Source organism: Phoca vitulina, unplaced genomic scaffold (assembly GCF_004348235.1).
Source record: "Phoca vitulina isolate PV1807 unplaced genomic scaffold, GSC_HSeal_1.0 scaffold24, whole genome shotgun sequence".
NCBI classification, from domain to species: Eukaryota; Metazoa; Chordata; class Mammalia; order Carnivora; family Phocidae; genus Phoca; species Phoca vitulina.
In genome coordinates this window covers 24942047-24959922 of record NW_022589727.1, presented here as the reverse complement: position 1 = coordinate 24959922, position 17876 = coordinate 24942047, and the positions used below count along the sequence as shown (strand labels likewise).

Here is a 17876-nt window from a genome sequence, read left to right as displayed (position 1 = left end):
TTGACTTTTTTCTCTTTGATCCACATCTCAGTTCACCTATTCACACTATCTCTATTCTTACTTTGAAGCCACGTGGATTCTTCCTATTTGCAGAGCACGTTAGAGGTGCCGTCCTTAGCCTCTGTGAACTGACCTGGCTTCCAAAGACACTTTGGGGGCGAGGAGGAGGGCAGGGGGAGTTAGTGGGGAGTTTACTGAAGTCAGAGGCCGGATGGGAGAAAAAGGGATTGGTTTTTGTGATTACCGTTAGGCCAGTGCCAAGAGAAACCAATGGAATTAACCTTGTGTAATCTAATACACACAGCCACCCAAGAGCCATCTTTGTATTAGATGCGGAAACTGAGGTTCCGAAGAATACATGTTTGAAAGTAATGGCACGGGCTTTGCACGTCAGTTCTCGTGAGTCTAGCCTCTTTCCACTACCCCGTCTCCTCCCTGGCGATTACTTCTTCAAAAATTCTAGTAGGGACCCCGAGGATGGAGAGGAGAGGACAGCAAACCCTCTGTCCGCCAACTTGATCTCCTGTGATAAAAACTGTTAAATGAGTTCTGACTCCCTCTCTTAAAAAGACAAGGTTAGGGACAACGGCTGGCAAGATAAAAGGGAAGGTTCAATTCTCCCGAGACGCTGCGCCAGGGAACGGATAGGGCACGCCCACTAATGGGTGGCCGCCTTTCGATTCCATCCCAGGGATGCGGGGCTTTCCCCTCCGTCCGGGTGGAGTGCGTGTGAGTGCACTTGCCACCGGAAGCCTGAACGGGCAGAACCCGCAGGCCAAGAGCAAGCTCCGGGAGACGCCGGGCGCCTCCCCGCGGCCTCGACGCACGTGCCTGGGCTGGGGCCAGGGCTAGTGGCCGCGCCGTAGTAGCTGGGGCGGGTGGGAGAGGCTGGCTCCGGGCCGCGGCCGCCGCCCACCCGCCGGCTCCGGTGGTTGGGCGGAGGAAGCGCGGGACTCCTCCTCCCCACCGTATTAACATGCACCCAGGGGCGGGTGACCAGCCCAGCCTCGCCGCCCCAGCTCGCCGCGTCCCGGTGCTCAGCCTCCGTGCCAGAGGCGAGCGCTGCGCTCCAGGCGCCGCAATCCCGAGGACACGGCCTCTCCGACACCTCCAGCCGCGGAGAGTCGGTAGCATCATCGGCGGGAGCGGTCGCAGCCTCCTCGGCTCCTCTCTCGAGTCCTTCCCATCACCTCGCTGAGACCCTGTCCTGGCCGCGGGGACACCCCTTTTTGTCCTGCCCCCAAGGCTCGTGGGACCGACGGACGGACGCAGGGATCCAGGGCCGGACTGCGGGCAGCGGCAAGGTAACGCCGGGCTGCGCTGCTGGGTGGGGGCGTGCGCGCTCGGCGGCGGCAATCGGAGCCCGGGCCGCCGCCACCACCGTGATCCCGCGCGCTGGGTGTCTCCTGCCCGCCGCTCGGTCCCCGCTCCTCTCCCCCGCGGAGGGACGATGGGCTGGGCTCCCCTGGCCGCTTCTCCTTCGCCATCCGCCGCCTGCGGCGCACTCCCGGACCCCCTGGGGACCCCGGGAACACGGGCGCCAGCGTGCCCCTCTCCGGGCTTGCGGTCCTGGCAGCTCCCCATTGGGGCCCAGGGAGGGACAGATTTCTAATTGCGACAGGGTCCTGGAAGGGGGAGGGGAGAAGAACACTAGTTCCCGTCATCTCTACCGGCCAAATTCACATCTCCCCCCGCCCCCAACCCCTGGTACACCTTGCAGGGGAGGAGGAGGCTGCTCAACTGCAGGGGAGTTCTTGACAGGCTCCTGGGTCGTTTGCAAAGCAAGTTGTTGCACTTGCTTTTTAGGTGACATTTTGGCTTTGGTTGTGGAGAGAGCCTCCTCCTGTGTGTGTGTGTGTGTGTGCGCGTGTGTGCGCGCGCGCGCGTATGAGAGAAAGCCAGAGAAACAGAGACACAAAGAGAGACAGAAGCACGCAGGGGGAGACCGAGATACAGAAAGAGAGACACACACAGAGGATGGGATTCAAGGGGGAGGTCACTGTCGAGTCGCCCCTCGCCCGCGGCGGGGGCCAATTCCCGGCGAATCGCGAGGCCAACCTTGAGACGCGGTATTCAGTGAATTGAATGAGCGGGGCTGGAGCCGAGACCAAACAGGGACTTCTCCTCGGGGCTGGGAGAGATAACAAATTGCACTTTCATTGAGGGGCGGCTGCAGCTGCGGGAGGGACCTTCGGAGGGCCGCGTGGAGATGAAGACCCTGCATTCAGCACTCCGGCTGCTGCGCTCTTCGAGGAAGGCGAGCTGTCCCTGCTTCACCCGGTGGCCCCCGGGAGGCCGTGGGAAGGGGCGACCCGCGCCGGAGACACTGAGTGCCTGTGCCTGAGGGCGGCTCCCGCCCGCGGCTCCCGGGCTCGCCTTCCTCCAGGGCAGTAGGGCTGCGGAATTTTCTGTTTGAAAACCGGTGGTCGTGCGGAGGGGAGGGGGTTTGAAGTGGCCAGAGGGCCGGGACAGGGACGCGGGTGGGTAGACGTTATTTCTTTTATGGACTTAGGCAAGACTACATTTACACTCCTGACACAGTGAGCCTGGCTTGAGTTCGTGAGAGATCGATGCATCCTGTCTCCCTTGGCATAACCTGTAAAGTTATGGAATTACAAGGATGAAAAACATATAATAAAAATAACTATTAAAAACAGATCTTTATCTTTTATAGTCTTCATCAATGGCTTTGTAGAGTGGTGATGGATCAATCTGAGTTACAACTGTAGTCAGACACTGGGATGAAGAATGTTTAGAACTAGGAAAGCGATTTTAGGACCGAACTCAGAAACATCTTGCAAATTATTTTTGCCAGGAAGAAGCTAACTGCCTTTTGACTGTTATTTATAACGGAATTTCAGTTTCAGGAAGCAACTTTCTGTTGGCCAATGTAATTTTGCATATATAGCAATACTCGTTCTTCCAACTTGGACAGAAATGACATAGAGGCAAGAAATGTTATAAGTATCCCAATTTCTATAATGTCAAAAGGATAAAGTTTTCTTTGCTTCAGTTTTTACAAAGGAAATTCAAAGCCACAAAAACACATTGAATATGTATCTATGAGAAATATGTGAAATTTAAATGTCCATTGAGGTCATCAAAATTACTCGGTTCAGAAAATCTGTATTCTGGCATAAATAGGAAATGGAAAAGTTCATAGAAATCTGATGTCAGTAGCTATGTTTTTGATTTCCTTTGGATTTGTCACTTCAGGTTAAAGTTGCAGCAGGGGAAGTCACTGCTTTGAAATATTCCAAGTTTCGGATCTAAAATTCCATAACTACTTTTGAAAATTAAAAAAAAAACAGACTCAAGAGAAAATGTTACTTGAATGAGAAAAGCCTTGAGCACATTTGCAAATATAGGATATTAAAAAAAGCTAGATCTATCTCTATTTCTCTGTATGTTTCTATCAAGGTTCCTATTCTAAGATTAGTTTGCCAAATAAAATATCGTATCTCAAATATTATAGGCAATATTAATACTGGCAAACTGAACTGATTGAGAGATTCCTTAAAAAGTTGTGAAGGAATTTTCTGACAAAACTCTTCAAATAACACATGAGCAGTTGAGCTTTTGAGAGATAATATGCATGTGAGTTTTCCCTGTGGGGAATTTTCATCGGTTAGTATCTTTCATTTCTCCTTCAACATAAATTTTTTTTCTGCGGGGACTAAAACCTTGATGAAACATATCAGCAATTATTGAAAGCAAGACCTTCTTAAAATATTACGTAGCCCCTATAGAGAACTAGCTTAAAACTAAGTGATGTTCTACTTTCTAAATCCTTCTAAGCTTAAGTGTCCTATTGAATCAAACTTGGAAATATAAATTGCATACACTTTGATTTAACTCTATTAGATATGTGTACCTTTGTTCTGTATAGCCATCTAGATTCATTATTTTTTCAAATCTAAAATTAAAACTGGGAAGAAGGGAACTGAATTTTTACTAACTCCTCATTTAGAGATATGTAGCATAGTAATAGTTTCAGCTACAACTTAATTGTGGCAAGTACCATATTTTTTTGTATAGCAACTTCTAGAAACAACAAAAAAAATCAGCATTCTGATTTTGATTTCATTAAATATTTTAAATTGAGAAAGAATAGTAAAATGCTATCTAAATGTGTGTTTTTATAGTGAAGTTTATATGATAGAGTCCAGTTCATCTTCTGGTGTCTTCTTCATCATTCCCAGAAATTGCTCCGCCCTTTATCAGATCCACTGTCCTCCCTGCAGAAGTTTTCTGTTCCTCTCAGGAAGCATTGAACTGGAGGGTTTTTATGAAGATTGCATCTCTATAGAAACCACACTTGCCTCTCTTTGCTTAATTTAAGGAAACAATGTAGTTGTAAGTTCTTTTGTTTCTTTTCTCTTTTTCATTGGTAATTATTTCTTCCTGCTAGAGGAGCAGCGCCATTAAAGCAGAAAGGCTGCAAGGACTTTTCAAAAATCTCAACACTTTGCCCCACCCCTCACCTTTCACATTTACAATCTTTGCCTTACCTTTGTGGGATGTTGTTCTCTTAATACATTTTTATTTTAAAGAAATACAATCACAAGAAGGCCCTTTTCTAGCATTCCCCAAATTTTTGTGCTACTGAGACACTTGGAGCTTCAAAAGCACCCTGTGTCTTGTGCAGTCTTTTATTCCCAGAAGATCCTGAGGGCTTATAATTCTCCATTTTCAAAGAGAAGGATCTTTTCACTGGCTCCCAGATGACTTTCTCTACCCCCCCACAACCTTTTTTAAATCATGGGGAATTTATAGTCTGATTCCTGTTACTGCCCAATGAAGGTGATGTTCTCTAGATGTGTGGTCTATCAGGAATTGCTAGAGATGCTGTTCCTTCTTCTACCACAGAGCAGGATTTAGAACTAGTCTTCAGGCATTTGCTTTAATTTATTAAACATCCACTAATAACATTGTATGAGATACTAGGTACCGGCTGGTTTTCCTTTAACACATATTTGGTTTATGCAAAAAAATAACAAATATACATTTAATACATAAAGCATTAAAGTATTTATGCATATTTGCTACACACACACACACACACACACACACCACCTCCAGAAGTTGGTATTGCATATGAGATGTGTTGACCCATCAATTTTACATTCTTCATTCTAATAAATGGCAGGGACCAGACAAGTGGTGTACAGGTGAGAAACTAGAGTTATTCTCTTCCTTTATCGACTTAAAGGTTGGTGTGTATTGTTTTGTTTTCTCCTTCCTGTAGGAGTTCAGGATTGCAAGGTAAGTGAATCCCACTTCAGAAGACCAACTCATACACAGGAAGCCCTCTGGACATACAGCTGTAGATCTTTGGCCCAGATTCCTGGACCTTTTCTTGGGTAGTTGAGAACCAGTAAAACTGGGATATGATTGCCCCACTTGGGATTGTTGTGAATGAGATATCAATGCTCTGGATCTGCTGTGAAGTTGCAAACCCACTTTCCTCCTGGAATTTGTGCAAAACCCAACTGTTCATTTTTATATTTACTTATCATCATTTGCTCACCTGTTGTCATTGACAATTTCTAGATTTTTTCTCTCAACATTTTGTGAGATTTATAAGCAGCAACACAAAAGCAAGCCATGAAGAGTGTAGTTAGTTGGGCAGTGTATTAACTGTCCAGTCCTGTGACAGTTTCTTAGTATTCAGCAGAGTAGGGGCTTGGTAAAGCCCTGGTTAAGCAGTTAGGAGAGGAGAGTTTGTGGTAGGGCTGGTTATCTCCCCAGCTCTTGTGTCCCCTTCTGCACCAGGAGGGCTCAAGACATTGAAATGGCTCCCTCAGGCGGCCTGTGGGGAGGTCTCTCTCTCTCTCTCTCTCTCTCTCTCTGTCTCTGGGCGTGTTTCCAGCCCTGCTGCTTTACTCTGTGACATGGTTTTGGCTAATTTGAAAACATCTGCTAGAGTGACTTCCCTTTTAATTCTACTACTGGAGAACATTTATTAGTATATGATGGGAGGACTGGCATTAACCCTTACTCTGACTTCAAGATCATACCCGTTGTCTGGAGACCCTGTCTTGGTTTCAGTTTCAGTGGAAACTCAGAGTGAAGTCTATTTCTGGACTAGAAATTTCCCTGCTAGATATCACTGAGATTTCTTTACAAAACACATGCTGCAGTTTCAGAGGCAAATGGCATTTTGATCTTGTCTCAGACTTTGCAAACAACTATTCCATGATATGATTCATCCTACTACTCTAGTAAAAAAGCAAGGTACAGTCACTCCCTTGGAAGCTCCTTTTCCAGACACTAACCCAGAAGGCTAAGTAACCTTTTCATTGTTTCCAACAGGGAGGCTTTTTTCCATTAGAGCCTCAGGATGAGTGCGGTGGGAGGGGTGGAGGGGTGGGAGTGCGGACAGGACCTTGAAGCAGTAAACGCATTTGTAAGTTTATTGTGTGAACCCTTGCCTAGGCGATTTAGAGACTCACCTGATTCTATAGCTTCTGTGAAGCAGGATAAGATGTCTTTCCCCCACTTTCCCTGGAACACTGTTTCTTACATTATTTGCTCTTTCCTAGAACTCAGCCGAAAAGTAATTTAATCAGTGAGGCTCTCCAGTTGAATGCAGTTTTAGTGCTTTATACTTTTTTCACGGTCCTTTCACAGTAAATAACAATGCTTTTTTGACTTTTCTGATTATCCTATCAACTGTCTTCCTCACTGAACTGTGCATTCCATGAGGTCAAGAACTAAATACAGCCTGTTCACCAGAAATCAGCAATGCCTAGCACAGTCCCAGGCATTTAGTAAGTCAGTAAACGTTGGTTAAGCGAATGGGTTAATAAACAAATGAGTGAATGGAAATCTGTATTCAAACTGTGTAAGGACCATAACTGAGGGTAGTATTATGTGGCTTTTAAAAGCCCCCCACCTCCCCCCGCTCCTTGCAAACTTAAATTCTGCATTCTCTACTCTAATAATACTTGGTAAACACAGGGCTGATCCCAGCGTGGCCAACGTGTGATGGGGTAGGTTTTGCTACATTTCCCAACCAGGGAAAGTGCAGTCCACTGGAAAACAGAGGAAGGTTCTGAAATAAGGTAAGGATTAAAAAACAGAATAAAAACAAACAAAAAAGCCTCCTGTCCCTTCCTCTTCCTCCTCTTTCTTACTCAAAATAGCCATATGAATAGCTTAATCACTCCACCTGCGTGTTTATTGTGCATGGAGTGCCCCTCTCCCCAGGCTTAGCACTGGCTCATTTCTTACTCTCCAGCCCAAAGGATTGAGGACTCCTTCCTACGTCTCCATGGAATCTGATACATATTTGTTTCTTATTTCATTTCTGTTTATGTGCCTACCTCTATGAGACCATAAGCTCAGAGATACCGGCTAGTATAGGAGTCGCATATGGAAGAGATACAGATGTTCAATGGACGGTGAAAGATTGAATCAGATCACAAGGCTGAGAGACAAATCTAGTGGGTTGGAGAGAAGTGGATACAACTGACTTTTTGCTTGAGGCTGATTTCTGTATAAGTACTTAGAACCTACGTGGGGTGGCTCTCACTAATAGGTGATGTTGGAATCTGCCATTTAAAATTATATGGAATCACAGCCTTCCAAGTAGTTCCGTGATTTTTTTTTAAATACTAGTTTCTGGCCAGGCATTTAGTATATTCTATCCCACTCTGTGCTTCTGAGATACTCGGGTGGTGCAATGAGGTGGGCTTAACCTACCACTTGGCACCCTGCTTTAGTTGCCACATCCACTATTCAGCCTTCAATGAGGGTAAGTAAGCCCCAACATGGACATGGCTCATGTTATTATAAACTATGATGTGTAATAATTTATCTAGATTTGCTTTTCTTTTATTGGAAATTTAAAATATCTTACTTTGATGATAAGAATCCTAGGGGATGTAGATGATTGATGTAGATATTGGCATGGATGTAGCCCCCAAGGATGGGCAAACAGACAAACAAAATTATGCTATCTCCTGTGTACTCATTAGCATGGAGAATACAGAAGTGCAAACATTGTTCAGATCCTTGGGTGGCTTAAAATCTAATCCAAAGGATAAGATTAAAATGTAGAAAATAATTAGTAAGAACATGTTACAGAATAAAAGTAAGGGCTCAAGTATCTGGGACCAGTCATACTTATCCTGGGTTTTTATGGAGTGGCAGAGTGCAACAAAAAATGGGATCATTGTGGAATGTTCCCTAAAGACTAAGGTCTTAAACTGGGCTTCCCTGGATGGGTAAGAGTTAAATGGAAGAAGAGATAAGGCAGAACATTTACAAAGACGCGGAAACGCAAAGCGACTTGGCATATTCCTGATTCAAGGAGATAGTCATCTGCTCTGGTTCATCCAGTGCATTTTCATTAGAGCTGGAGATGAATTTGATTGAGAAGGATGGAGAATGTTTAGGGTTGATAGGAACGTTGAAGGATTTTGAATAGACAGTGATACAGAGAAGTGGCCTCTTAGGCTGTTGGAAGTAAATCTGTCTACCACCAGATTGGAACAGAGAGAAGCATTAGGAGGCTGTTCATTAATTGTCACATAAATGATGAGAACCAGGTCTAAGGAAGTAAAAAAGGGGGAAAAGGAGACATGAAATATTTTGGAAAAAATTTCAACTAATGTTTGACTCCTTCCTTTCTCTTTTACCTATACCTGGGTCACAAACTGTTTTTTTTAACTCTTTATCATTAATTAAAAATTATTGTGAACTACTTCAGTAACATCGAAAAATTAAATATTAAAATAAAACCTATGTATCCACTCCCCAGATTATGAAATAAGTCATTATACATACTGTTAATACTCCCAGAGTACTCTTTCTCCAAGCATATCTCCCCTCATGGTACCCTCTCTAGAGGCAGACCTCAGAGATATTCCAAGTTAGGTTCCAGATGACTGCAATAAAGCGAATGTCACAATAAAGTAAGTTAAATGAATGTTTTGGTTTCCCAGTGCATTTAAGTTATGTTTACACTATACTGTAGTCTATTAAGTGTGCAATAGAATTATTTCTAAAATAAATGTATGTATTCATACCTTAGTGAAAAAATACTTTATTGCTACAAAATACTAGCCATCCTCTGAGCTTCCATCAAGTTGTAATCTTTTTTTAAAAATTTTGTTCCAAATATATTAATTTTGTTGCTTTTTTTTTTAATTATGTCATGTTAGTCACCATACAGTACATCATTAGTTTTTGATGTAGGGTTCCATGATTCATTGTTTGCGTATGTAATCTTTTTGCTGGGGGGTGGGTCTTGCCTCCTTGTGGCTGCTGAGTAATCAAGGTGGTGGTTGCTGAAGGTTGGGTGGCTGTGGCAATTTCTTTTTTTATTTTTCCTTAAACATTTATTTTCATTTTATACTTTTTAAAAGGATTTTATTTATTTATTTGATAGAGAGCGTGCATGAGAGATCATGAGCAGGGGGAAGGGGTAGAGGGAGAAGTAGACTCCCCACTGAGCAAGGAGCCCAATGCAGGACTCAGTTCCAGAACCCTGGGATCCTGACCTGAGCTGCCCACAGACGCTTAACTGACTGAGCCACCCAGGCGCCCTGTGACAATTTCTTTAAAAGAAGGTAGTTGATGAGGTTTGCCACATTGATTGACTCTTCCTTTCACTGGAAAGCTTAGAGGTCATTGTAAGGTTATTAACTTTCCTAGTTTCAATATTTTTGTGTCTCAGGGAACAGGGAGGCTGGAGGAGAGGGGGAGAGACAGGGAATGGCTGGTCAGCCGAGCAGTCAGAACGCACACAACATTTATAGACATTTATAGATTAAGTTCATGGTCTTATAAATGAATGGTTCATGGCACCCCAAAACAATTACAAAGTAACAGCAGAGATCATGGATCGCAGGTCACCATAACAAATATAATAATAATAATAATAAAATGAAAAGTTTGAAATATGGCAAGAATTACCAAAATGTGGTAGAGAGACATGAAGTGAGCAAATGCTGTTGGAAAAATGGTGCCGATAGACTTGCTCAATGCAAGGTTGCCACAGACATTCAGTTTGTAAAAAAAAATGTAATAAAGTGGAGTGCAATAAAATGAGGTATTCCTGTACTGAATTCTGTGTTTATATTCCCATGCATTTCCTTGTGCTTTGCTATGTATTTATGTGTACTTAAGCAATATAGTCTCATTTTGCTCTTTTTAAACTATTTAAATAGTAACATGCTCTGTAGTCTTTTTCACCTTACTTTAATTGATTAGTATTTTGTTGATACATGTAGATCGTTATTAGTCATTTCTACTGCAATATGGTATTCCATTGCATAATATATCATGATTAATGTATCAGTCATCTGTTGGTGGACAGTCAACAAGGCTGCTATGAACATTCATATGCATATTTCCTGTGCTAACAAAGGAGACTCTCCTTAGCATATCTCCTTAGGAGTGGAATTAGAGGAGGGTGGGATTTGTACCTTCACATTTAGAGGATAATGCCAAATTACCAAAAAAGCGTTCTACCTCTTTATACTCCCACCAGCAATCTAGAGGAGCCCTTTTTTTTTCCCCATATCTTTGCCAATATTTGGTGATACATTTTATTTTTTGCCAGTCTTATGAATGCAAAATGATAGCTTTTTATAGTTTAGATGTGTTGTTCCCTGACTGACTGCTAGTAATGTTGATCATTTTTTCCTCTTTTGATTAACATTCAGGTCTCTTTGGAATGCTTATTCATACATGTTGTCCACTCTCCCACAGCTTTAAAAAAAAGTTATTGATTTGTAAGGGTTACTTATATATTCTGAATACCGGAGTTTTTTCTGTAATATGCATTTCAATGATCTTCTCCCAACTGGTGGCTTGTCTTTTCATTTTTATGATGTCTTTGGGTGAAAAGAGTATTTTATTTTGAATTCCAGTATAATTAACATACAGTGTTATATTAGTTTCAGGTGTACAATATAGTGATTCCACAATTCTATACATTACTCAGTACTCCTCATGTTAAGTGTACTCTGAATTCTCATCACCTGTTTCACCCATCCCTCCACCTACCTCCCCTTTGGCAACCACCAGTTTGTCCTCCGTATTTTAGAGTCTGATTTTTTTTGTCTTTTTTTTTCTTTGTTTTGTTTCTTAACTTCCATGTAAGCATGAAACCGTATGGTATTTGCCTTTCTGTGACTGATTTATTTCACTTAGCATTATCCCTTCTAAATCCATCCATGTTGTTGAAAATTACAAGTTCTCCTCCTTTTTTATGGCTGAGTAATATTTCACTGTGTATATGCACCACATCTTTATCCATTCATCTATGGATGGATACTTGGCTTGCTTCCATTTATTGGTTATTGTAAACAGTACTGCAATAAACATAGGGCTGCATATATCTTTTAAAGTAGTGTGTTTGTATGCTTTGGGTAAATACCTAGTAGTGTAATTGCCAGATCATAAGGTAATTCTATTTTTAAGTTTTTAAGGAACTTCCATACTGTCTTCCACAGTGGCTGCCCCAGTTTGCATTCCCTCCCCAACAGTGCACGGGGGCTCCTTTTTCTCCACATTCTTGTCAAGTATTGTCTTCTTGATTTTAGCCATTCTGACCCATGTGAAGTGATATCTCACGGTGGGTTTGATTTGCATTTCCCTGATGATCAGTGATGAGCATATTTTCACGTGTCTGTTGGCTATCTGCATGTCTTCTTTAGAGAAATGTCTATTCATGTCTTCTGCCCATTTTTAAATCAGATTATTTGGTTTTCTTGGTTTTGAGTTGTGTAAGTCCTTTTCATGTCCTAGATAGTCTGATGTTTTACCACAAGCAGGGATTTCTTTTAAAATGATTGCTTCAGAGCCCTCTCTATCCTGGAAGGCTGGTCAAATCTCACCTCTCATAGGAAGTACTCTAGGCCAGGGTAAACTCTCTTCTGAATTCCAGTTACATTTTTCTGGATCATTTACTCTATGATTTACATTTTAAACCTTTTATGTGAATACTTCTAGATTTTAAGCTCCTTTAAGGGATTCATTGGCTTAGGTATTTCTGTCTCTTTCCAAGGCCTAAGCACAAGAGCCAGAAGAGTGGGTTTTCAATGGGTCACAGTTGCTTTCTTGATGATTAGTAATTAGTTACTGGAGATGACATCGGCTGAGTTGGGATTTGGAATGTGACAACATTGGGATTAGTGACATTGCTGGAACATATAAGAATTTGGGATAGGGAGCTAATTCTTAATGAGTAAATTGAGTTCATTTTGTTTATGTCGACTTTTGAGACAATATTGGACATGTTCCATCAGCAACTTGGAAAACATTAAAACCGAGTTTTAAGAAAATGACAAAATTTGCGGTGTTGACTAGGGGGTTAACTGCTGGGAGGTGATCCGTAGATTCATGATACTAACAGCTATTTCTGTGTTCCAGATAGGGATGTTCCCCCAACCCCACTCTGGATTCTACTATCCTGAGTCATCTAACTAGCTAAATGGCTTTGGGCAAGTTACTTAATTTTTCTGAGCCCGGTTTTCTCATCTGAGAAATGAGGATAATTATATTTACATATCAGAGTTTTTGAAAGGATTAAATGAGCCAACCTATGTAAAGTAATTCAATGGGGGTCACCCAATAAATGCTGTTATTAACAATATATTTTATCTGGGGGCGCCTGGGTGGTTCAGTCAGTTAAGCATCTGCCTTTGGTTCAGGTCATGATTCCGGGGTCCTGGGATTGAGCCCCACATTGGGCTCCCTGCTCTGCGGGGAGACTGGTTCTCCCTCCCCCCAACTCCCATCCCCTGCTCATGCTCTCTCTGGGGATCTCTCTTTCTCTCAAATAAATAAATAAAATCTTAAAAAAAAAAACCCAGAATATTTTATCTGTAAGAACTAATCTGCCAACCATTTTTTTTCACATCAAAGTAGCATCAAGAATTTAAAAAATACTTGTCTACTCATGAAATATTTCTTCTCCTATAGAAAATTCCTACATCTTAGTTCATGTTCCTTTATTATCTGACACCAGTGACAGCAATTTGCTGAACAAGTTCAGTAATAGCTAGTATTTATTGAGCACACACTGGTCTTTGTGGTCTTGCAAGATACAACTTTCAGTCTTGCCTGCATGCTCCATGTGCTGCATCTATAGGGAAAGAAGCCTCAGCCCCTACAGCCGAGCCTCGTCTGATATTGTGGTGAGAATACATTATTTACTAAGGCATATTACCAGGACAGGGGAAAAAATCCAAAGGCTACCCAGAAAGAGGAGGTTACACTGGATCCTTGCAGAAGAGCATGTCGTAAAGGTCCTGGGGAGCCCTGAGGTAGTTGTACATTGGCAGGTGGAGCACACATGTCTTCTAATTACATCCACCTTCCCTGCTCCGTGGGGTGTAACTTCTGCTTTCTCCTAGAAAGGACTCAGCAGATGAAAACCAGTACAAATCAGGATGAGAATTTTACTCATTGATTAGGTGGTAAAATTCCATTGTTTTTTCATTAAAGGACATGTTTGTGGATAATTAATCCATTAAGTAACACAATATTTCTTATCTTTGTGATTTAGGTTTAAAACCCCACAGAACATCATACAAAATATTTTTTCTCAAGTCTTTATTCTTTCAGGAATTCCTTTTGGGTAGAAATGTTGTCACACATGAAATGGCTTGATATGCTCCATAGAGAAATGATAAAGTCACATTAATGTAATTTAAGTGTTGGCAATACTAATTTACAGATATGGTGTGTTCCAAAGATGTGCTTATAAGATGAATATTTTTGGACATCAAACAGGATTATCCCATAGAAATTGCTATCTGATGGTGGCTGGCTTCTAAAGATAAATTTCTAGAGTATTTTTGACCCATTTTCTACAAACAGTATTACTCTAATGAATACCACATCTATCTAAAATTCAGGACTCTGTATCTATTAAAAAAGAGTAATTCTACAATTTTTAAAGATTTTTATTTATTTATTTATTTTTTCACTGGGGAGGGTATGTGCTATGGTAAGATTTTTATTTTTAACTAAACTCTACACGCAACATGGGGCTCGAACTTACAACCCCAAGATCAAGAGTTGCATGCTCTGCAGACCGAGCCAGCCAGGCGCCGTAAGGAATTCTAAATTTTGACTGGGGACACACAGTACTCCTTCTGCCACAGAGTTAGGAACTCCCTGCTTCTGCCAGTGGTCAGATGCTAGATGATGCTCAGTCAATATTCACAGTGGTATCGTTTCCATTGAGCCAGGACCAGAATCCAGTGAGGGGATAAGGAAACCAAAAGCTCTTACTCATTCACACTAATAATTGTTAATGGTCTACATTTATACAAACTATTTCTCTTTACTTAAATTTGAATAAAGGAAGAAAACTCTATAGATCAAGACATGTATGTTATTTAAAAGTTAGATGTCAGTAGGTTAGGAGTGATAAGCAGAACTGTATTTCTTTGTACTTAGGTCATTTTTGCCAGATTTTTTTCCCTATGCATTTCAGATCCTGAAGATGGCCACTATTGGATGATGGGAATTAACCAATTCATTCATTCACTTATTTAGTCAACAACAATTTTTTGAATAATTGGTATATGTTAGGCACTATTCTAGGTGCTTTGAATTCGGTCCTGCACAACAAAAACAAAAGAGGCATGCCATTGAGGAACTTAGAATCAAGTGGGAGGAAACACACAATAAACAATAAACATAATAAATACTTCATTTACAATGTTAGAAGGATTAACAGCTGTAAAAAAGATTGGATCGGATGAAAGAGATCATTGAAGTACTGTTCTTCGATAGATTTCTGGTATAGAAGGAAATGAGGTTTTTGTTTGTTTGTTTTTTAATTCAGACCTTCACTTGAAATGTTCTAGCTTTAGGATTTGACAAGTCTCTAAGAGAGATGTGTGATTACCTTCACCATTGTGTCATTCTTTTATCCTTTCTGTTTTAACAGCTGTGTGTATACTCTGCAGATATAGTATCTCCCATATTGCATTATAGCTAGTTGGGTTTTTTAATCTCCCACTAGACTATAAATTATAACATAAAGCATGTTTCTTACACACTTCTCTTCCTGCAATAATAGTGCTAGTAATAATAATAGTGATTATAAATCTTACTGAATGCTTACTATGCCCTAATGCACTAAGCACATTATGGCAGCATTATCTGGAAAGTGATATGCTTTATAGAATATCTTCTTAGACCACAGAACTACCATGGGTAGAGCTGATAATTGAACTGAGGTCTGTTAGCACTAAGTTCTTTGTTTTGTTTTGTTTTTTGTTAGCACTAGGTTCTATACTCCCCTGGTGCCTAACCCAGTGCCTGGCACTTGGCTGGCATCCAAGAAATGTACAGTGAAATGGAAATCAAATAAGCCATAATCTTGTGAAACTCGTAAGTCTCACAAATGTGTCTCCAGTTGCCTGTAAGTTATACCCTCCTCTTGTTTTAAATTGTTTGACTTCAAGATCTCGCTGTCCCAAGAGGTGGTTATTTGGAAATTTCTTGAAGTGACACTTTGCTTATTTTTTTTAAATTTCTTCCTCCTGTTTCCATATATCTCAGATGTGGAGAACACGATAGAAATAGAATTACTTCTGTTGAAATCACAACCCTCTAGTTTGAAGGCAGAACTACTTTGCCCTATAATGTCTGTTGTAATAAAGAATCTTCATGGATCCTTTTGTTGTTATTGTTGTTTTAGTTTTACCTTGATTTTTGCTAGTACCTGCTTCAGTGGGTTCTTTCAAGATGCAGGTATTTTGATGGCATCAAGAACCAAGTGCATAAATAGGTTGTGTTTGGCTTGACATTTGCTTTCTACCTGCTTCTTCCTACTTGTCAGAGAAATTTTGTGTGACAGAGGTGAATCTCAGTGGGACCTTCTAGGGGTGTGACCATCTGCTTGCTCTGAGGAAAATCAGTCCCTTCTTTCCAGGAAAGGGCCTGTTGGCCGCAAGAGAAACTTGAGCTGTCTGCTTCCCGTTGAGTAATCTATTTGAAAGAATAAATGAGAACATCCCTCAAAGACAAAGAAACACAAACACAGATGAGGTCTTCCATAAGGAACACAATTTAGAGAACACAATTAACAAACCTGACACATCTTTTGCAAGGTTCAGATTAGGACTTTGGTGGCAAGGGGAAACAAAGATGTTAGATCATCCTCCTAAGATATCCCTGAAAGAAAGAGCTTATTGCTTCTTGCTTCTTAGGATTCTTTGCAATCCAGCATGATGGAATTAAAAAACTTCCAACTGTTTAAATACACATTGGTAAATCAACATTATTATACCTTAACTCCAGAATAAGGTGATTCAACTGACCTATAAAGCAGTAGAATGTTCCTATAGTTTTTTTTAACTTTAATTTTTTAAGAAAAAGGCAAGTTGACTGTATAAGTATCTCTGCCTCAGATAAATAAGTGTTGATACAGGGTGTTTAGCTCAGGTCAATTAACAGAAGCTGAAATGAAGATAAGTACAGATAAAACTGAATGCCTTTTATGAAGTCCTTGCTGTCCTGATAGTGTCACAGACAACAAATGCATTTTATAAATGAAATACCTTAAATCTTTCTTCCCATGTTTCTATACAGATTATTTCTAATGTTTTTGTTCAGAATTTACATTCCTGACCCCAACTGAATTTGAATGTCTAATTGACATAGGACATAAACTTAGTAGAAGATCTAGACAAGTACTAGTAAAAGTAATGTACTAACAGTAATGCATTAATTTGTTGAAGGCAGAAAATAAATGGCCAAAGGCTTGGCTATTTTTCAGTCTACAAGTGTCCTACATTGAAATTCGAATTCAATTTATATTAGACATGCTCTTAAAATTAATTTGTATACACACGTATGGAGTATACATGAGTCAAAACATTTATTAGAAATTCTGTAATTGAGGGGCGCCTGGGTGGCTCAGTCGTTAAGCGTCTGCCTTCAGCTCAGGTCATGATCCCAGGGTCCTGGGATCGAGCCCCGCATCGGGCTCCCTGCTCGGCGGGAAGCCTGCTTCTCCCTCTCCCACTCCCCCTGCTTGTGCTCTCTCTCTCGCTGTGTCTCTCTCTGTCAAATAAATAAATAAAATCTTTAAAAAAAAAAAAAAAGAAATTCTGTAATTGAAATTGAGAAGTTCACATCACACAGTTACATATGTTCAGATAAAGGTATAAGAATAACAAATATTTTCTAAGATATTTTGTTCCATCTACCTGGAATTTTGCTCCACCTACTCTCAACTCCTTTTCACAGGACTGCTTTTTTTTTTCCTCATTAATGCCACTTATGACTACCCACTGAAAAATGCTTCAACGTGTCCCCATTATTCTCTTTCTCAGCATCCTGGCATAGAGTTTCTCAACAAATATTTGTCAAATATTGGTTCTTAAAAAAAGTTTTTCCAGAGAATGAATATGAAGTAACAAAGTTCTCAGTAATTTAAATCTCTTGCTTATAATACCAAGGCATGTTTGAACACAAATTTCAGTCATTTTTAGTTGAATACATGGAGTTTAAAGTTTTGGTTTTAAGTCTGAGTCCTACAAATATGTCAACTCCTAATAAGTGTTTGGAACTCATCATCAGAAATAGAATCATTCCTATTTCAGACAGGCTAATGAGAAAGAAGGTCAGAGTAGGATTCAGTCCACTGAGGTCAGTAGGATGATGGGGTGTTACAGAATGCTGGGGCAGGACTGAGCAAAGTCACTAATTCAGCAAGTGAGTACCAGGGGAGGAGGGTTTCTCAGAGCTGGGGATCAGTGATGGAAAGGAAGTGATGGGAAGGAAGTGCAGTTGTTCTTTACTGAGCCTTTTAAGGCAGTTCAAAGGAAGCTCCTTCTCTTCCTACCATCACCTTACCAGCAGCAGTGCTCTCAAAGTCTGTTTACCCTTGTGTC

At 41.0% G+C, this 17876-nt stretch overlaps 1 protein-coding gene across 4 annotated transcripts in view; it reads left to right on the top strand.

Moving 5' to 3' along the window:
• The first annotated feature begins 716 nt into the window (after positions 1-716).
• Positions 717-17876, top strand: part of DLGAP1 (DLG associated protein 1) — a 905535-nt gene continuing 888375 nt past the window's right edge. For all 4 annotated transcript variants that reach the window (XM_032421264.1, XM_032421262.1, XM_032421263.1 and 1 more), the window contains exon 1: positions 717-1304. The gene's annotated coding sequence lies outside the window, so the exon portion shown is untranslated. The remainder of the gene's footprint in view (positions 1305-17876) is intronic.